At 51.0% G+C, this 21,646-nt stretch overlaps 1 protein-coding gene across 4 annotated transcripts in view; it reads left to right on the top strand.

Moving 5' to 3' along the window:
* The first annotated feature begins 5,720 nt into the window (after nt 1-5,720).
* Nucleotides 5,721-21,646, top strand: part of SMOX (spermine oxidase) — a 38,812-nt gene continuing 22,886 nt past the window's right edge. For all 4 annotated transcript variants that reach the window (XR_009558886.1, XM_060284169.1, XM_030847572.2 and 1 more), the window contains exon 1: nt 5,721-5,891. The gene's annotated coding sequence lies outside the window, so the exon portion shown is untranslated. The remainder of the gene's footprint in view (nt 5,892-21,646) is intronic.

The raw sequence follows: 21,646 nt of genomic DNA, 5'->3' as shown, positions 1-21,646 counted from the left end.
AAAGTCTGTCTTGATTCCTGTAGCTTTGTATAGTCTGAAGTCAGGAAGCCTGATTCCTCCAGCTCTGTTTTTATTTCTCAAGATTGCTTTCAGAAGGCTCATCTTGATGGGGTGGTCTTAGCTGCAGCTGGCCTCCTTTAATGGGACTCTGAAGGCCACAGGTGCTGGTCCCTCCATTAGAGTCTGCTCAGTATCTCCTGCTGCTGGGTGTACAAAGCTGAAGACTTACAGCAGTGGAGCTTGTATCCTTTCGCTGTGTCTGTTAGTGTATTTTCATTAGTGCATCATTATTCCATCAGAATAAATGTACAGTGACCAAGGATGTTGGCTGAAGATCAGGGAATCCTGTCCTGGAGGAGAAACCTAAGGACACCAGTCAGGATGTGTGGTGAGGACAAGATAAAGTATACAGTTTGGCCTTGACTTCAGATGCAATATTAATATACTGCATGCCCGGTTTTGAGCCAAGTACTCTCTTGTTTTCTAACTCTTTCTTCAATCAGATGGAATAGACATAACTTGTAAAAGGCTGGGAGTGGGGAACGATGATACTCTTTATTTGTCCTTCTATATCAGCAGCTATTGTCACAACAGTGCTGTGCAACAACCATGAAACCTCGGTGGCATAAAACAACTAGTATTTATTTCTCATGTGTATGTGGGTTGACTGAGATGACTGTTGATCTCATGTATCTATAAGTTGGCTGGGTGCTGGCTTATCTAGGCTTGCATCAGACAGGCGCTTCAAGATAAATGGCCTTAGGGAGTTTGGCTCTAAGTGCTGGGTTGAGCTCTGGTCTGCTTCTTGTGTCTTCATTCTTTGGCCCCAGACTGAAGGGCAGTAGTTATCCAGGGGAGCATTTCTAATGGAGATGGTGAAAGCATAAGAAGGAAGTAGAAACATGCAGGAACTCTTAAGACTGAGGCTCACAACTGACACACTACCACTTCTACCCCATTTCATTGACCAGAGAAAGTCATACGGTCAAGCCCAATATCAGTGGGTGGGAAAATATACTCCACCTCCCTGAGTCCATGGCAATAATATGGGAGCACAATACTACACAGGGAAATGAAGAATTATGGCCCATACGTCAACTCACTGCATCCTCCAACCAGAAACTATACTGCCTTGGGAATATGTGACCCATCCCTTCTAGAACTTTATAAACTCCCCCATGGAAGAGGCTGCTGGCTCTTCACCAAAAATCACTTTCCTACCCTTCCTGGGCTCCCAGCTAGAACACATTTCCCAGCCTTCCTTGTATTTAGGTGTGACTATGTGACTTGTTTTGGCTAATGGTATGTGAGTTGAAGTAATGTCATTTTTCAAGCTAAGGCTTTCCTCTGCTGCTGGCATTGTGCAGGTGACTATAAGGCTCTAATGGTTGCTGTAGGCATAAGTTGAAATGAGCCTAGATCCCTGAATCACTATGTGGAGGAAGGCCGTTATGAAATGGGAACACTTCTTTATCATGTGGGTAAGATATACATTTCTATTATGTTTGAACCACTGTATTTTTGGGTCTCCTTGTTATAGCAGGCAGCATTATTGTTACTAATACACTTTTTAAAGCCCTTCTTCAAGGGCTCTGTTCTCATAACACAGGGAGACCCAACTCCCTATGATGGTGGGTGTGGAAGTACATTGTAAACTGTGAAGTTCTCCACACATGTGAAGTCTATGATTAACGCTTTACTAATGTTTCAACTCAAAATGCAGTGTAAGTCAGCTGTACTGACGTGGCAGAGACTGATGTTAATAATTACTGATATCTAGAGGGGGCCTGATGGTTTAGACATCAGTTTTCACATCCTTTATTCTTTTAAATTTTCACCACAACCCTGAGAGACAGGCTTTTATCACTACCCCCATTTAAAGGATGAGAAAAGGGAATCTGGCAAACTTGCTAAAGGCCTCACAGCTGGTCAGGTGCCTGAGCCTGACCTTCTTCCTCTTGTCATTCTGGAGAAAACAATGAGGAGCTGTCTTAACTCCAGGCCACTTTGCACCAATCAGGCTCCAAAGTCTCCCTTGGGGGGACAGGAAAACAGGTTATACCCAAGGCTGATGCTGGTGGCTTGATGTGTAAGGAGCATTTAAAGTTCCAGGCCCTAGTTAAAACTGCCTACCCAAGGAATCTGTTCTTGAAGATAAGAGAGAGGTATTTCTTGGGGCTTCTGCTTTGTGGTAGATTATCTGCAAAGATGGTTCCTAAGGATTCCTTCTATTCCTGTATGCACATTTGTTATGGGTTGAATTATGTCCCTCCCAATAGACATCTTGGATATGTTGGAGATATATTGGAGTCCTAATCCACAGGACCTCAGAATGTGACCTTATTTGGAGATAGTGTCTTTACAGAGGTATCAAGTTAAAATGAAGTCATCAGGGTGGGCGCTAGTCCATTGGTGTCTTTATAAGGGGGAATTTGGGCACAGAGATAGGCATAGGCACACTGGGAGAACTCACATGAAGATAAAGGAATGAAAGCAGAGACTGGGGTGTTGCATCTACAAGCCCAGGAACACCAAACCATCAGAAGCTAGGAGAGAGGAATGGAACAGATTCTCTTTCTCTCATAAAAGGAATCAACCCCCCCCGACACCTTGGTCTCAGACTTCCAACCTCCACAAGTATGAGACAATACATTGATTAAGACACCCAGTTTGTGGGACTTTGTTGCAGCAGCCCTAGTAAACTAATATAGCACCCCACTTCCTCCCATTAAGAGGTAGAGTCAGTTTATCCTCCCCTTGAATCTGAGCTGGCTTTGTGACTTTCTTTAGCTAACAGAATGTGACAGAAATAATGAATTGGCAGTTCTAGGCCTAGGTCTTAAGATGCCTGGCAGCTTCCATTTTCACCCTCTGGGAAGCCAGGCTGCCATGTTGTTAGTATATTTTGTTGGAGAGCTCACATGGAAAGAGAAGCCATTTGGATTGTTTCAGCTCCAGACAAGCTTCCAGTTGATGTCCCTAGTCAACACTGAATGCAGCAGAAGAACAATCTAGCTGGGCCCAGTACACCAAAAGAATTGTAAGGAAGAAATCATTGTTCTTTTAAGCCACTAAGTTTTGGGGGTGGTTTGTTACACAGCAATAGGCAACTGAAACGTGCGCCTTCATTTTTTTGGCAGGTACTCCAGCACCTCTGCCACTGTTGTTCCTAAAGCCAGGTGCCACCAGTACTATTCTCCTCCTGAATGGATTCTGGGTGATGCCTGTCTCCAGACATTGCTCACTTCCATATGAAAATTTGCAATAGTGCATCTGGTTGGCAGGAGTTGGATGATGCCAGGAGATTGGGAAAGAGTGTTTCTGGCTTTGAAAGTAGGTGGTGCAGGAAAGCTTCCCAAACATAGAAGAATGTTCAGAAGGTAGTGGGCACCACTGAAACATAATGAAGGTCTTCAATAATGGCTAATACATTTTTGTGAACCTACTGTGTGCTTGGCACACAGTTTGGGGTCCATTCATCTTCTAATGGTAAACCCTGACTTCACCCTTCCTCACTCTCCATCCCTGTGGTTTAGATGGGATCGACCCCAGGGTTGGGCTTGTGATTCAGGCCCCAACAATGACATGTGACCCAGTCAGAGCCAACTTGGTGTAACCTTTGCTTTTTGCTGGGACAGCTGAAAGAAATGAGGACTTGGGCTGTGAGGATGGAGCCTAGAGCTGCTGGCAGCCATCCTGCTGCTGCAAAGAACAGAGATGAGAGATGAGAAGAGGAAGACCAAGTCGATATTTTTTGAGCTTCTTGGTACTGGATCAGTCATACCATTGAAGTCTTCTGTTATGTGAGCCTGTACATTTCCTATTTGCTTACAACAAGTCAATTTAAATAGTTTCCCATCATTTGTAATTTGTCACGTCCACCTTTTTCTTTTTTTTAAAGAGTGTAAGATTTTTTTAAAATGAATTTATTTTATTTATTTTATTTTTGGCTGTGTTGGGTCTTTTGTTACTGCGCACGGGCTTTTCTCTAGCTGTGGTGAGCAGGGGCTACTCTTCATTGCGGTGTGTGGGCTTCTCATTACCGTGGCTTCTTTTGTTGTGGAGCACGGGGTCTAGGCGTGCGAGCTTCAGTAGTTGCGGCTCATGGGCTCTAGAGTGCAGGCTCAGTAGTTGTGGCACATGGGCTTAGTTGCTCCGTGGCATGTGGGATCTTCCAGGACCAGGGCTTGAACCCGTGTCCCCTGCATGGGCAGGCGGATTCTTAACCACTGCACCACCAGGGAAGCCCTGTCAAGTCCATCTTAATCTTGTTTAATACAAGTCTTTGGAGTAGAGACCATTTTACAGATGAGAAAACTGATACACAGATTAACTTCCCCAAGGCCACGTGGAGGCAGAATCCAAACCCAAGAAAGCTAATCCTGAGAGGCCACTTATAAATATTCTGCTCTCCTTGGTGACAGGGAAGGATTCACAAAGGAGGGTGTGACATTTAACCTGACATTTAACTCCAAGGGGACACAGGGGTTTGTTAGGAGCAGGGAGAAAGGCTTCTAGGTGGAGGGAATAGCTTGGGCAATGACAAGGACTTTGCGCTAAGAAGAAACCTCACCTGAAATTCACCTTGTCCCTGGCCTGCAGTCTGTACTCAAGAGTGTCCTTCTTTCAGGGGAGCATCATACTCCATTTCTGCAGGAACACCTCTGTCTTCCTGGCCTCTGGACCCATGTGGACCTATGCTCTGCACTGGGGCCCGGTGGGTTCCCTGTGGGGTCCAGGTTAGGTGGGGCACCCTCCTCAGCCTGAAAGACAGTTCAGGCAGGGACCCAGCTTCCACAGAAGGCTTGCCCCGTTGGACTGGATCTCTATCAGCCCCAGGAGGCCCTGGAGATGCTCACAGGTTAAACAGAATGAAATTGTCAGAGACCACTGCCCCCTACCCCCTCTTAAAGTAGAACAATGAAAGACTACTGGGGAGCAGAATCTCAAATAGAAAAAGAATAAACAAATAACCTCCAAATCTTTGATTTTTTTTTAAGGAAAAAAATGACCCTCATACTTACAGTTGCTTCGGGTTTTATTAAATTCAGGACGAGGCAGTAGGTACCAGTGAAAGATATTTCTAACAGAGGCCACCTCTGCTCAATGTCGTGGCTGTGAAGGGACAGGCTCCAGCGATTTGAATGCCCCCTTTCCCCTTGCAGTTGAAGGTTCGAGATTAATGCGAGGAGGTATGGGAGGGGGTGGTGGTTGCTGGGTGCGGCGGTAGTGTTGCAGAGAAAATGAGGTTGGAGGTGGCCCCTTGGGGACGAGCCCTCTGACCACAACTGAGATCCAGTGGAGGGTCTGCCGGAGTGAAGGCAGCTCCGGGAGGAGAGAGAGGCGCCCATTCCTTTCAACAGGAGGGTTTCGAGTTCTGCGGGTAAACTGAGGCCTGCATCCTTGCTCTGCTCGTCACCTGGCAGGCAGCTTCGGCTCCACGTTACGCCCAAGCACAGGGCGCGCAAGGCTGGGCTGCCTGCTTTTCTTTTGGGGACAGGTGGGGACGTTCTGCGCCCAGCTTGAGGAGGGGGCCGTGGAACCCAGGTGGGGAGCGCTGGGCCCGGGTCCCTCCGCAAGGTGGGTCCCTGAGGTTCTCTGCCAACGCAGCCTCCAGCCTCCCCACCCACGGCGGGCGGGTCGGGGGAGGAGCTCGGCGCGTCCCCGCCCCGAGGCGGAGAGGGGGCCGGGCCTGAACAGATTGGGAGGGGTGGGCCGGGGACGCTAGGCGGAGCGGGGCCCCACACAGGCCGCAGCGGCTGGCTCGGGCCCCTACGGTCCCGGCGGCGGCTGGAGAAGGAAGCCAGGCGGCTGAAGAGAAGGGGAGGCGGAGGAGGCCGAGGTGGAGAGCCGCTCGTCGCAAACTCACTTCCCCGGCTCAGCAGGGAAAGGTACCACGCGCGCCTGCTCCCGGCTCCCCGATCCCCGGTCGCCGGCCCCGCTCGAGCGCAGGCTGGGGCTGCGTCCGCCGCGGGAGGGTGAGGGGCCCGCCGCGGCCCCGAGGGCTCGGCCGGCCCGGGGCTCCGGCAGCCGGAGCGGCGCTCTGGCGGGAGGGCCAGGGTGCCCGGCATTCCCGGAGGCCGGCGAGGGCTGTGGGCGCCGCGCCCCTTCGCTCGCGTCGTGGGAGGCGGCGGTCAGGCAGGGTGGCGGTGGTCCCGAGGCGGGGGGCTGTGGGAGGGTGGAAGGCAGGCAGGACCCTAGGGCTGCGTGCAGCTGGGGAGCACCGGCGGCGCCCGGCGGGCGCGCTCCGTGGGCGCAGACAAAGCCGGGCGCGGACGCCCCGCGACGGCTTGGGCCGCCCAGAGCATGGGCACTGGGGAGGGAAGAGAAGGCGCCGGGGCAACGGCTGGGACACGGGGAGGGGCTGGGCCGCCCTCCCAAAGGGCGTCCAGGTGGTCTCCTCGGGGTATCCCCTGGACAATGTGGGGAGCAGCTCTCTCCGAAGAGCCAACTAGGGGCTAATGGGCTGCGCTGGGCTAGGCGAGAGCCAGGCTCGGAATGGGGTAGGGAGTGTCGAATGCTTAATTTGGGAGAGGGACTCAGAGAAGCCACTGCCCAGGGGTGGGGGCTGGGGCTCCGGTAGAGCCGGTGAGGGGCCTGGGGTCCCCCTCGGAGCTTGCACCAGGAAGGGGTGTATGGCCTGATAAGAGAAGCGCCGTGGCTGGCACCTGTGGTGAAATGTGCCCACAGGTTGGTTGAACAGTCTGCCTGTGGTGGCACATCCCGTGCCAATCCGCGGAGGGGGTGGGTAACTTGTCCGTGTTTGGAGCAGGCAGCAAAACGGCAAGTGTCTAGGGGGGTCACTGGAATGGGTAGGTGTGCATCTGAAAGTGTGTGTAGCGAAGGCCCCACGTCTGCGTTTTGCTTCTTTGCCCCCCTCCCCTTTCCTCTTGTTAGCTGGGCTCCTGCCACAGGCTAATGCCTAACTAGGGTTCCAAGATGGTCTGCTCCCTGTCCCCCATTCTTCAAGTTACTTCCCCTCTCTCCAGTATTAAAAGTGGCTACTTTCCCCCTGGATCATTCACAACAGTGTAAGAACATGCTTTGCCACTGCTCCCCTCCATTTTATGGCCCCCTTTTTTGCCTTCATCCCTCATTCTCCCCTAGCTAAAGACACTTCTCCACTTCCCTTCACAGCAAAACTTCTCCAGAGAGCTGTCTGTACCTGTGGTCCCTGGGTTCTTCAGCTCACTTGACCTGGCTTTGGTCCCACCGATTCACTGAAACTACCAAGTAAAGGTCTCCCTTGATTTACACTCCCCCACAAGTAGGTCTTCCTTGACCTCCCTTGGTCTTGATCATTCTCTCCCATATCCTTTCTTGGCTTCTCCTGGTTTTCTTCCTTACCAACCCCCCTTTCCCCCCACCAAAGCCCTTCCTTACTTGTCTTTAAGGACAACTCCTTCACTCACTCTGAATGTTGGAGGATCCCTGGGCTCTGTTCTCAGCCCCCTCCTCTCCCCTGAGTCCCTTCTATTTACATACCCCTCAAGCTCTCATTTTTTCTTATAATTCTTAAAATCAAACATTTATTTACAAACACAGGTCTTAAGTGTATATCATTTTCATTCTCATGATTTTAAGTAGCAAATTTTATCTCCAGTCCCAACCTCTCTATCCAGCCACCCATCTGATGACTTAAGGTGTCATAGGTATGAAAAAGTTAATATGGATGAAACAGAACCCTGACTGTGCTCCCCAAGCATGACTCTCCGCAGGCCTTCCCATCTCAGTAAAGGGCCTGTAACCCACCCACCATTAAAGAAAGGAAACCGGGTAGTATCATCTCCTCCCTTTTCCTCCCTCTCCACATCTAGTGCTACAGCAAGTGCTTTTGGTTCCTTTTGCCAAATCTATCTCAGGCCTATTCTTCATGCTCTGACTCCACTGCTGCTGCCCTAGGCTACTGCCCCAGGCCAAGCCACCTTTTATATCTTTCCTGAATATTGTAGTAGCTTTTGCCTGCTTTCCCTAAGTCTGCAATTGCCTCCTCAAATCCATTTTAACAGAGCAGCAAGAACAATTTAGAAAAATATTTAGTCTCATTGCTCTAAGACCTCAATAGCTCCCTGTTGTACTTGGAATGAAATTTCAAATCTTTTCCCTGACCTTTCAGATCTTCCAAGGTCTGGTCACTGCTGACCTCCCCCAGCCTTATCCTAACACTGTCCCCTTTTCATCTTCCTGACAGTCACACCTGAATCACTTCTGCCCCTTGAACACCTAAGCTTTTTCCTGCCCTGTGTCCTTTGCCTGTGTTGTTTTCTCTGCCTGGAATGTTCTTCCAAGGTTTTCTACTGGGCTGGCTATGCTCCTTCTTATTTTTCAGGTCTCAGCTTAAATATGCCTTCCCAGTCTTGGTAGAAGCCCATCATTCCCTGTAATTCATCGTAGCACCTGGTTTACTTTCTTCATTGTGCTTATCACAGTTCATAACCATTTGTTGCAGTTGTCTGTTTACTTTTTCTGGCTTTCTAAGGGCTGGAACCTTGACTGAATGGCCCACTGCTGAATCTAGAGCATTTAGCACAGTACCTGGCATGTAGCTGATACTCAGGAAATATTGAGCCAGGTGGAAAGGTCAGGGCAGTGCAGGAGCCCCTTGTAAACCTCAGGTGATCCTAAGGATTTTTATTTTCTTTCCATGAAAGCAGTTGTGCAAATCACTGCAAGAATCTGAGGGGGTCAGTGGGAAAAAGGGAAGGCTCAAAGGCAGGCCTGTATGCCTAGTGGGAGATTGGGTGGGTCTGGGGGTGTGTGGAGTTGATGTGGGTTGCTGTGGGTTGGGGAGAAATGATTTCCTTTGCTCTCTTTGGTGGAAATCCAGCCTGGGTCAACAGAGGGGTGTGTGCCTGTGTGCTTGTGTGTGATTTCTAACTCGTGAGATGGGGATGGCCTGGGCAGCCAGGGCTTTACTTTACCCAGTCTCTTGGGTGGCTGCTGGGTGCCTAGCCCTCAGGGCAGGGAGTTGAAGGGGAGGAAGAAGCTGGAGTTGGGGGTCTCTGTAGACCCTTGTCTTTCCACCCACAGCTCCCCTTTTTGCACAGAGGAGCCAACTGAGAATTGAGCTGTTTGGCTAGTGCTCTCAGAATGGAGGGCTAAGAACTGAGGGACCTCAGATCTGGGAGAGGGAAGCTTGGCCCTGGACAGGGGGACTGGTGATGGACCAAGGTAACATTGGGAGGTGAGCGCTGGAACTAGGGGATAGGGGTTCAGATCAGGGCTGGGCTGGCATGCCTAGGAAAGGCTTTGAGCTAGGATAGATGGAAGAAATGAGGGTATCCTAGGTGGGAGAAATCAGGCAGAGGCCAAGAGGCTAGGCCAGGGCCCTGGTATACTCACTGCATGCCAGGCAGTGTTCTAAAGACTTTGCAAATATTAGCTCCTTTGATCCTCTTTTCTTTTTAATAAATTTATTTATCTTTTTATTTTTGGCTGCATTGGGTCTTTGTTGCTGCACATGGGCTTTTTCTAGTTGCAGCGAGCGGGGGCTACTCTTCATTGTGGTGGCTTCTCTTGTTGCGGAGCACGGGCTCTAGGTGCATGGGCTTCATTAGTTGTGGCACATGGGCTCAGTAGTTGTGGCTCGTGGGCTCTAGAGCACAGGCTCAGTAGTTATGGCACACAGGCTTAGTTGCTCCGCGGCATGTGGGATCTTCCTGGACCAGGGCTTGAACCCGTGTCCCCTGAATTGGCAGGCGGATTCTTAACCACTGCACCACCAGGGAATCCTCCTTGAATCCTCTTAACAGCTCTGTAAAGTAGGTCTTATTCCCATTTTACAGACTGGAAGACTGAGGCACAGTCATACAGCTCGGTAGTGACAGAGCAAGGATTTGAACCTAGGCAGCCTGGCTCCAGAATAAATGCTCTAAGACACTCTACTCTGTCACTTCTTTCATGCCTCTCAGATATGCGCCAGCTGAAGTCTTCTTAACAAATGTTTTTTCGTGACCCGCAGAGGTGCCTGGCCTTGGGGCTGGGGAAGTAGGAAAGAAGTCACACCCTGTAAGGTAGAAGGGGTCCTCACTCAGAGTGGGCAGCTGAGTCTCTCTGTTTCTTCCAGGAGGGGCTTTGGGCCCAGGCCAGGTAGTTGGGTGTCACGCACACTGTGATTTCCGGGAGCTAGGGAGGACAACTACTTCTCGTACAAAAACAGCTCCCTGCTTGAGATGCCACCATTGGAGTGTCACTTCTCTGGGTTCAGCATTGCCACATTGCCCTCTTCATCTGCCTCTGGAGAGCCCAGAGAGGTGAGGTAGGAACTCTGCAGATAAACTGGCCTGTTTTGTATTCCATCTAGGATGTTGTGAGGTGGAGCTTCAGACTTGGCCTTGGGAAACCTGGATGGGGGTCTGAGTAGGGCTGGACTGAAGGTGGGAGCAGAGCTGGGGGAACAGAGAAATGGGAACTGAAAAGAGCTTAATCCACTTCAGTATTGTCCCTGTCCTTACCCCTTTTTGTCTGTCTGTAAAATGAGATTAGAGAGACTTTTTTTTTTTTGCTCCCCAGAGGTTGTAGAAGCCAGGAACTCCTTGAGGTTACATGCTTGAGTACCTTCTTGCAGACCCAGGGTAAAGAGCGAGGACTCCCCACGGGATGCCCGTCTGTAGGAACTGGGCCAGCCAGTTCCTACAGACAGCCTTGTCCTTTGAGGCTTTCCTGTTTGGTCATGAGGACACCTCTGGGCAGGTGACTTGGCCTCCCAGGGGCCTGGCTAATAGGCTGAGAAAGGGTTTGCTGACCACACAGGGCTGGAGTCTGTTTGCTGCAAGTTCTGACCCCAGGGTTTAGGGGATCTGCTCATCTATCTCAGATCCTCCCAGCCCCCCAGGAAAAGAGGGAGGCAGACTCAGTGGCATTCTCTTCTGCATTTTGGGAAACTGAGGCCCAGAGAAAGCACATTGCTGCTGGAAGCTCACTAGGCCCATGTTTCTGAGGAGTACTCCTTCTCTGGAGTATGCAGGAGGCTTGTCCCCACTGCTTGAGTCCTTGTCTGCTGAGTTGAGGTGAAGGCTGTGGCAGAGCCTGAGTCCAGCAGGCTAGAGCTGAGGGTGGACTTTCCAACAACTGGACACTGGGCCTTGTTACCTGTGGTTGGCATCTGGCATCTTCTATGCCCCACCCTGGTGCTTGGGGCCACTGGGAACACAGGACAGGGTCCCCACTCACCAGGAAATAAGAATGAGCTATGCCAGATGTGATGTAATGAGGTGCAGTTCAGACCAGCTTCTTGGAGGAGGAGGTGCTTTTAGAGCGCCCTGAAGTCTTGGGTAGCTTTGACCGACACAGGAGGGGATGGCATTCCTGAGGTGGAGGGGGAGCCCTGGACAAGTCAGTCAGAGCATTGATTGTCAAGCCACTGAGTCTAGACTTGATTCACTAGGCCCTGGGGAGCCATCGAAGCTTATAGGCCATAGGTGCAAGGAGTTGATTAGAGCAGTGGTCCATAAAATTACTTCCCAAACTCTAGCATACATGTGGACAGCTTGTTAAAATTCAGGTTCCAATTCAGCAGGTCTGGGGTGGGGCCTGAGACTCTGTGTTTTCTAACAATCTCCTGGGTGGTATGATGCTGCTGGCCCATGGGTTATCTTTGTGTAGTGAGGGTTGAGACTGGGGACTTTGGGCCAGGCAGGTACAGGGATGGGCACAGATCAGGTGAGACCCGAAACAGATAAAGGGGACTGTCCTGGCTCCTGTGAACTGTGTTGGGGAAGCATATAGACTGCTTGTATGGGGGCAGGGCAGAGGGGAGCATGTGGAGGGTATGGGATGCAGGGGCTACTCTGTTGGCGGGGTGGGGCTGGGTGAGGTGCTTCTGGGGACTTGGATCTCAGGCTGGGAGAAAGGCCTGATTTCTAGGGTGCCTGACTTTGAGGAGCTCCCAAAACCATGAGAAAGTGTTTTAGGCGACTGCCCCAGGGCAGGGTGACACGGAGATGGCATGTAGGGTGTCTTATCTTTCCCCACAGCCAAGCCCGGCCCTGTGGTTAGCCAATCTGGGGTGAGCACTCTTCCTCCAGCCAGGGTTGGGCCAAGGAGATTGGGGAAACAGCTGACGCCAGCCTTAGACATGCCATCTTCCCCTGAAAGCCCCTAAAGTTCCCCCAGCTGTTGAGCTCTCACCCCCAGCGAGCATCCCTGACCCCTGCCTGGCCTGCGTGAGTCCTTGTAGCTGCCCTGATGGTTGCATGAGCTGCTGTTGGGGTCTTATCCCACTCAGGCCGCCTCCCCAGTGCACCTGGAAGTGGGGAGGCCTGGATGCTTCATTCTGCTCTGCCCCTGGCTGAGACACTACAGGCAAGTGTGTGCTCTGCTCTGAGGACTCAGTTTCCTGTAAATTGAGGGATTCAGTCCCCTCTCTGGGGAGCAGGGTGGAGAGTTGCAGGGTTTGTTGAGTAGAGCACTATATCTTCCCAGAATGGCAGCTTAATACATTTTAATTTTGGTTTACTATTGAAACTTGCGTGCTGATGATGGAGTCGAATGAGCAATTTGCCCAGAAGAGCTGTCCAGCTTGATTTGGGGATCTCCCAAGACCCCTTGTTCTCTGGGCTTTGCAGAGCCTGAAGGGTGGTATCTGATACCACTGGTCAGATGAGGTCCCTCTAGACCCTAGCAGGAGGGTAGGCAGTCACCTCACCCAAAGAAAGGTGGGAAGGGCAGACACTAAAGGCAGAGGTTCTGTTGCCCTGGGCAGTGCCAAGAGGGGCTTTCAGGCTAAGCTCTCAAAATGTCACTTATAACTCCTAAAAGGATAACCCCCCCCCCACTCCCCCTCTTGATTCCTACCCATGTGCTCCCTGCTGTGCCAGGCTGTCCTGAGGGGGTGGGAGGAGGTGGCATTTCTCAAAGACTGTTCTGAGAAACCTCAAGGGTTCAGGGAACAAACAAGGGTAGAAACTGGAAAATCCACTCCACTATCCTATGGGAGATTCAGAATGCATTTAAGAGGATTAAAGGCTTTGACAAGTGCTGTAGAAAAGAAACTGGTGTTTTCTAAACTGATTAGACCATAGACAATTTTTTTTTTGAAGACATCCTAATAATGACCAACTGACCAATAGAACACCTGGTTGGAAGGGCTGATGTGGGAGGATGCTGCTCCATGAGAGACTACAAACACGGGTGATGGGTGGGCCCAGAAGTGCCAGGGAGGGAAGGTCGGACGGAACAATAGCTTCCTGGGGGAGGTGGACTTGGTGGGATGGGTACATTTGGAGAGTTAGTGGAAGAAAAGGGTACTGTAGAGGGAGGGATGGCCTGGAGGGGACTGGGGCCCAGAACCCGCCCTGGGTTCTAGTGGCAGTAGCTTTGCTTCACTGGGTGGGTGGGCAAGGGACACAATAGTAGCCAGGCCTGGGTCTTCTGGATTCTGGGAGGGCCTCCTACCCCATCCTTCCCTCCCATCTTCTTGCCCTGCAAGTTCTTTCCCAGCCTCTCATCTCAGAGAGTGAGGTTGTGATCCCTGGGCAAGAAGGTAAAACCTCTCTGTGCCTCACCATCCTCATTTGTATCGTGGGGATAATGTTACCTCCCTGATAGGGTTGTTGTGACACCCAGATTCTTGTTGGCTGCTCTCAATGTGATTGACATGGCTGCAGGCAGTGTCTCCAGGAAGGACCCAGGGAAGGGGACACTCGTCAGGGATTTAAGAGGCACAAAGGTCAGCAGAGAGCATGTCAGGCTCAGGATAGGGTCTTGATTAGAACAGAGGGGTGATTTTCCAGAAAGCCAAGAAAAGAGTGAGGACTGACTTCCTGAGGGAGTGGCTAGCAGGGTGGGGATATCTGGGCAGAGTGAGGAGACTTCACAGGCCACCCTGGGCCCTGTGGGCCTAGTCTGGGTATGGGAGTCCTGGGGTCCAGTTGGTGTATGTAGGAGACAGCGGGGCTGAGGGCAGGGAGGAGGTGTCAGGGACCTGCCTTCATTCATTAGCCCACTGGGAGCCATTGAAGGTTTTTGAGCAGGGCAGTGGTTTGATCAGATCAGTGGTTTAGTGAGAAAAGTGGCAGGGTGTGATGGTGGGTTGGGGGTACAGGACCCCTCCCCCCTCACTGGGCTTCCTCAGAGAATTGCTGTGTGCTTTCATGTCTCAAGCATGGGGAGGGGCGAGTTGCTAATATGACCCTCAGATTATCAGAGCTCTGAGTCATTTTCCCAACAGTTTAGGAATCTCACTCTTGTCACCTTCCTGGAAGGGGTGTCTGAAGTGTAGGACAGGGAGAGTCCCTGGGCTCGTGCTCGTCCTGCCTCCCCTGTCGCTGGGAGAGAAGGTCAGTGAGGCCACCCTGCCTTGCCCCTCACCACACCTCATATCCTCTGAGGTGTGAGGACTCTTTGTTCAGCAGCTCAGGTGGAAGTGATGGGGTGCAGCATTTCAAACAGCAACCCAGAAGTTGCTGTAATGGTGCGATGTGGGTAACAGGCCTACGTAGTGACAACAGCCCTCAGGGAGACCCTGGTAGGGGGTGCTCAGCGAGCTTTCTTACCCAGTTCAGCTGCACTTTCTTCTTCCTTTGACCCTGTCTCTTTCTTCCTCAAATAGGCAGGAGCCCAAGGCTTTTTCTTGCTCTCTCTAAATCAGGGGTCAGTAGGAGGGAGGACGAAGAAAAGCATTTGGGTTCAATCAGACCAGGGTAGCTTGGCTGTTGTGCGGCGAGGGTAAGTCTAGTACCCCTGCCCCTCAGTCCAGATTCGTTTATCATCTAGCTGCTTCTTGCAGGAGGGTGTTAAGGAAGGTGTGATTTAAGACCAAGAGAAGCAGCACTTGGAAATGAGTTGTAATTTATTAGGAAACAGAACGAAGAACCCAGCCACCCTCTGCAGCCTTGTGCCAGGCCCTGGTAGACCCATAATTCCTGTCCTCCCCATGTGGCCCACGGGGCATGAGCTATTTCACAAATGGGAACACTGGCAGTGCCAGCAAATGGCACGACTGGGTCTCAAGCCCAGGTTCTAGGACATCTGGTTTCATGCCCTTTCCTCAAGTCACAGACCCCTCAGAGCCCGTCTCCAAACCTTCAACCATGCCTTCCTACCCACAACCAGACCTCTTCCCCAAGCCAGCCCAGCCCAGCTCCCCCAGACTCCTGACTCTAGGGAGAAGACACTGATGGGTGCTCCTAGTGGACTGGCAAATAACTAGACCTTGAGTCAGCTAAGTAGGAGACACGCAGGACCACCAGTGGGCAGACATTCATAGGAAAGATTTTAAAATGAGGCCTTTAAATGTTAAATAAACATATCTCTTTTATCTTTTCTATTTTGGAAAATTAAAAAATCATATACAATTAATGGAAAACTTTTGAGTTAATCTGAGAAAGTAACTCAAGAAAAGGTGATAAACTTGATTCATTCCTCGGTTTTAAAAAAAGAGTAAAGCCTGAGCTTTAGTATCTTACTGAGTATATTTTGGAGTGCCTTATGTTAGATGACAGGTTGTGGAAACTCTCTGAAACTCAGTTTCTTCCTCTGTAGAAGGGGGATAGTGACATGAAGATTAACCGAAATATTCCACGTGAAATGCTTAGCATTGCCCTCTGTACCTTGGACGTACTCAGTGAAAAATAGTGGTAACAATGATGATAGAATTATAAGAACAGACATTTCTTGATTCCAAAAGCTCTCTTTGAACTCAATAAAAGAACTTGAAGAATATGTTTATTGTCTAAGCTCAGCGTCTTAACTCCATAGGTGTTTTATGGATTGAATCATGGGGCCCATGGGTGCATTTTGAAATGAACACCATTGGCTTTTCAGACCGAGTTCCAGCTCTTTCTGAGGTTGGCAGGGGTGGGGGAGGGTGGTGTTCTGCTTCAGGGTTGAACTTTATGAAGAGCCCTTTATTGGGTGATCCTGTGTCAGGAGATCCTGTGCTAGGACTTGTTAGGAGAGCACAGTTAAACCACCTTGGAGTTACCAGGAGGGGAAAATCTTGGGCCAGATGAACAGCAGGTGACTGTTTAGAGGGAATTATCATTTAGTTGCTCTTAGAATTTTCTTTTGTGCTGCCAAAAGCCATTAGACCACTATCCTTGTCACTCTTTATGGAGGATAAAATAAAGGGCAAAGGGCTGTGGTCTGGCCAGCCTTAAGCCAGTCCCTGTGGGGCAGGGAGACCAGGGTGGCTGGCCTGCAGCCCACCTGACTAACGCCCTGGCCAGGAGGCAGGTGATCTCCCGGCGGCAGCCCCAGTTTTGGCAGTGTAGCTGGGGTAAGCTGCCAGGCTTGGGGACACCTCCTGCTAGCCCCGGGTGCCTGGTACAATGTGTGCAGTGTCAGTGCGTGGGGACGGGTAAGACAGAAGTGCCAGGCTGAGGGCTGTCCTTAGGCCTGCTGCCCCGGGAGGCTGAGTGAGGGCCTGAGAGGTGGGCAAGTGCTGGGTAGAGAGAGAAGAGCTGAGCATTCTCAAGCCCTGCTTTACCCCTCACTCTGTCTGGGTGGCCTCCATCACACCTGTGAACCTTTCTGATATTTCCTCATCTATAAAATGGGCACCAGGTGTTTGGGAGGATTAAATGATGCCATGAATGGAAAGTGCCCAGCGTGGGACCTGGCACATGAAGGGCTTAATAAATAGAGATTATCTGTTGGCTGGATTTTTGGGGGATGTTTTCTTTTTCCATGTTGTGATCATGTACGCCACCTTTGCTCTGTGATAAACCATGCTGAATGGGGGTTGGGGGTGGGGGATGAGCATAGAAGAGGGAGCTTTGCAGGAAGAGAGTTTACAGTGGAGGGGACCCTCTTCCCACAAGTACTGCCTGAACCCAGCAAAAGCCTTGGACAGCCCAGCCTTGCTGTCAGGGCTACGGTCTGCCCTGTGGGCCAGGAGCACGAGTCCTGGGCTGGGCAGAGTGGGGACCCACCCGTGGCTCAGGAGAGAGGATTGGCCTGCAGGAGACCCCCCTCCCTCCCCCGCCTCCCCCAGGGGCTGGAGCCGAAGCACAGACGGGCTTTGTGCAGAGTCACGAGGGGCCAGCAAGGGGGAACTGCACCGGCTGAGCTGTCTCACAAGCCTCAGTTCTTGTCAGTGGTTTTGAAAGAGTCAGGGGAAAGTGCTGACTGTGCTGTCCTTCCCTCCAGAACTGTGAGGCCTGTGGCTCCTGTCAGGGAGAGGGGAGGAGCCTGCCGGGAGGCTACCTCTTCATCTGCCAATTCACACCTCCCAGGCTTCAAGTGCCCCATCTGCTGAATGGGTGGATCTCCATGTGGGGACACTAACCCAGGTCAGGGGCTGGTCAGGGCCATGCCTGCATGTGATGCCCTATGCAGTGGGGCTGGGAGAGGGGCCCTGGGCTGTGTGTTTGGAGGCAGGCTCAGCCCTTCGATGGGAGATGGCCTGGAGAAGCGTTCCCAACTCTTGTGATAGCCCCAAGGGGAGAACTGGGCTCTGGAGTCAGACCACCGGGGCCCTCCTCCCACCTGTGGGTCTTGCACCAACTTTTTGTCTTTCCTACCTCACAGGCTTGTCGTGAAGGGGAAAGGAGATGACCACTTGACACAGAACTTGTAAGGGTTGGTCCTGGTGTCATGACTGGTCACCCAAGTCATCCTGACCCCATCCTTGCTCTTACCCCCATATTTCATCATTCAGCAAGTCCCTAGGAGGTCACCATAGCACTTTTTGCGCTCTGGTCCTCTCCTGCCTGTCACTTCCTCTGTTCTGGTGTCCTCTTGTCAGAGAGGCTTCCCTGACCTCCCTACACAGAGCAGCTGCCTCTCCCCTTTCCTGCTTTGCTTTGTGGCACCTGTCACCCCTGATCCTCCAAGGGGAGGCTTCTGGCTGTTTCAGTATCTCGAGTGCCTGGTACAGAGTAGCACTCACTCAACTTTTTGTTGTTCTTGTTTTTTTTATTGTGGTAAATTATACATAACATAAAATTTATCATTTTAACCATTTTTAAGTATAGAGCTCAGTGGTATTAAATATATTCACATTGTTGTGCTACCATCACCACCATCCATCTTCAGAACTATTTTTCATCTTCCAAAACTGAAATTCTGTATCCTTTAAACACTAACTCCCCATTTCCTCCCTCCCCTGCCCCTGACAACCACCATTCGACTTTCTGTCTCTGTGAATTTGACTACTCTCTAGGTACCTCATGTAAGTAGAATCATACAGTATTTGTCCTTTTGTGACTAGTTTATTTCACTTAGCATCATGTCTTCAAGGTTCATCCATGTTGTAGCATGTGTCAGAATTTCCTTTTCAAGGCTGAATAATATTCCATTATGTGCATGTACCACATTTTGTTTATTCATCCATCGATGGAGACTTGAGTGGATTCTACCTTTCGGCTATTGTGAATAATGCTGCTATGAAGGAGTGGGAAACTGCCTTGAGGGAGACAAAAAATAAATCTCTCTGAAAACTTCTGAGTGGTAGCCTAATACCTATTAGAGAGCAGAGCAGGTGTGATGGCAATACTCATTTTGCAGATGAGAAAACAGTCTTCCCTGGGTCACTCAGAGTTAGACCCCGTCCCTGCACCCTGGGTTCTCTCTGAGGGAGCAGTCCCTGTGAGCAGAGGTACATTACATGTGTTCAATGCAGAGTGCTTTGGGAGTCGGGCAGCAGCTGGGGAGGGAGGACAGAGGGAGACCCTCAGCCTAAGCTGGAAGGTGGGGAGTGGACCTTGGGTACTGCCTGGCCTTTCTGCTCTCTCTGCCTCCTCTACTCCTGTACAGGCAGATCCCAGATGTTCTGGGCTGGCCTGGAATCTGCATTTGGAATCTGCTGTAGAGAAGTGATTCTTAACCTTGGCTATATGTTAGCATCATGTAGAGTCCTTAAAAAATTTCCATGCTTGGACCCCACCCGGAAGAGTCTTAGATGACCCAATCTCCGGGCTTGGTATCGGTCTTTTGTAAAAATCTCCAGGTGAGTGTAATGCACAGGCTGGGAAGGCATTCCTGTCTCCTGGGCCTTGTATGCTGTAGGGCCTGGGCCAGGCTCTCTGCTCACTTAACCCCAGCCCTGAGTTTTAGAAAAGAGGGAGCTGGGACCCTGAGTAGGATGGGGAGTTTACCTTGGGGTCTCTACTCTGGGGGGTTTCCAAGGAGAGAGAACTGCTGACTGTTAGTTACCTGGTGCTGTGTAACAAACTACCCCAAAACTTAGTAGTTTAAAATGACAATAAACAATTATTATCCTCATAGTTTCTGTGGGTCAGGAATTTGGAAGCAGTTTAGTTGTTTCTGGTTTGAGATCTCTTAGGAGGTTGCAGTCAAGGTGATGGCTGGGAGTGCAGTCATCAGAAGGCTTCACTGGGGCTGGTGGATTTGCTTCCAGGGTGGTTCAGTCACATGCTTAGCAGGATGGTTTGGCTGATGGTAGGACTCAGTTCCTTGCCTCTCAGTGGGCTTATGTGGGTTTCTTCACAACATGGTGATTAGCTTCCCCTCTTGTAAGCAGTCTAACAGAGCAAGGTGGAAGCCACAGTGTGTATTATGCCCTAGTTTTGAAAGTCACACTCCATATTTCTACAATATCCTATTGGCTACACAGATCAGCTTGGGAGGGGACTGTAGGGCATGAGTACCATGAGGGGAGGATCATTGAGGGCCATCTTGGAGGCTGGTGACCATACAGGTTGTCCTGTTTTTGCAGTTTCAGCCTCACAGACCTTGCCTGGGTGGAGCAAGTGCCCCCAGTAAGTGGTGTGGCCCTTCTCTCTTACTTCTCTATTCCTCCCCGTCATCAGACCATAGCAGTGCCACTGTGGGGTGGTGTAGTTCTGAGGCCTGGAGGTCTTGCTTTGGAGTCATCATGCAGGAGGGTCTGTGACCTCTCTACTGGCTGGATTTCCCATCCCCACCCATGTCTGATGTCCTGGCCCAGCCATCCCTGTGGTGACCCCGGTAGTGTGCAGACTTAGGCCTGTAGGAAAGCTAATATAAAAACCATTGCTGCTACGTGCCTGGCTCTGGGCTAAGCACTCTGCATTGTCACACTCAACCCTGTGAGGCAGGCACTCTTTATCCCCATTCTAATGATGAAGAAACTGAGGCTCAGGTCACTCATCTAAAAAGTTGTGGAGCCTCAAACCCCTGGTATTCAAAAACAAGGACCTGTATGAAAACCATGGTGCAATAAGGTATTCCCAAAGGAGGAGGCTATTTAGCAAGCTGAGTCATCAAGGGAAACATAAGGGAAGTGTGTGTGTGTGTGTGTGTGTGTGTGTGTGTGTGTGTGTGAGAGAGAGAGAGAGAGAGAGAGAGAGAGAAAGAAAGAGAGAAAGACTAAAGGGAGGTGGGGAGAGAGGGAAAGGGAGAGAGAGAGAGGAAGAAAGGTGTCTTCCTGGGGTTCCCCAGGGGCCATGGTGACTTGGGTGCCTCAGAACAGGGCTGGTATGGTCTTGAGGCTGGTTTTCTCTCTCCAGATTCAGCCTTTCCCAGGGTAGTGAGTGACTGTGAGTACCATCTCCCATCAGCCCTCCGCTGCTCATGGCCTGATTTGATGTCACTAAGGGCAGTCTCACACCAATGTAGTCACTGGCATAGTAACCAGTTCTGTGGTCTCTTACATTTCTGTGGTTGATGACTTCCTAGGGGGGCGGGTTTAGAGTTTGGGTGTCACATCCTGCTCAGAGGGAGGGAATACAGGCCATGAGTTCTCATCCTAAGGATTGCTAAAGGGAGCCACAGTGAAACCTGTTCCTTTAGGACTTTGCTGAGGAAAAGGAAACTGGCTAATAGGGTCTGGGGTCAGGGCTGGCCTCATTCAAGGTAGGGGTGACTGTTCCCGTTCTACAGATGGGGTGACTGAAGCTCAGGTGCTAATGGACTCACCCAAGGGAATGCTGGTTAGGGACAAAAGCTGCTGTCTGGGCAATTTCATCTTCTCCAGGAGTGGCAGCCATCATGTCAGACCCCTGACCTCTCTCTGGGCTGAGGGAGCGTGGGCTGTGCCTGCCTCTGGAAGATCTGGGATCTAAGGGGAAGAATGTGGGCCTTGCTTGCAGAGAGGTGACCTGGCCAGTTAGGACCTCTGTGTGCAGACACACACAAAGATGGGAAACCAGGGCATGCATGGATCAGAGATGGAAGCTGAGCTGGTGGGGCTGGCCCAGATTTTGAAAGGTTCATAGGAGATGCTTAGATGACTAGTACCTGATCTGATCTATTGTCAGAGCGTGATCCATTCATTTTTGCTGAAGGTGGATGGGATCTCTAGGATGGAGTTTGGGATAAAGCTCTTTGGGTGTGAGTATGGGGGCAGGAATGCAGTCCTGGACTCTGCCCTGGTCCATCTGCACCTCTGTTTCTCTCTCCACTGCCAGCTGAGCTTTATGCCCATCAGAAAGACCCAACCCTTTCTCTGACTTCTGTCCATGCTTTCTTCCCCTCCTCCACCCCCACTCAGATAGTCTCCAGTTTCTGTCTCTGCAGGCAGCTATAAGCTGGGGGTCCTGAAACAATTCACTCAGGTCTATCCCACCTTGCAGAGCATCAAGGGGAACAGAAGCCAGCCAGAGCACTCACCTCTCCAGGAATACCTTCCCCTCCTGCCCACCAGTGCCTTTGTGGGCCATGCCTTTGGCTCTGGCCTCCCCTCCCTCAAACACTGAGTTTAGGGCTGTCTTTTTCCATGCAATACAGGCTCCCCACTTCTCTTCTGAAAAAGGCTTACAAA

This window comes from Globicephala melas, chromosome 15, assembly GCF_963455315.2.
Source record: "Globicephala melas chromosome 15, mGloMel1.2, whole genome shotgun sequence".
NCBI classification, from domain to species: Eukaryota; Metazoa; Chordata; class Mammalia; order Artiodactyla; family Delphinidae; genus Globicephala; species Globicephala melas.
This window is presented reverse-complemented; position numbering and strand designations above follow the sequence as displayed.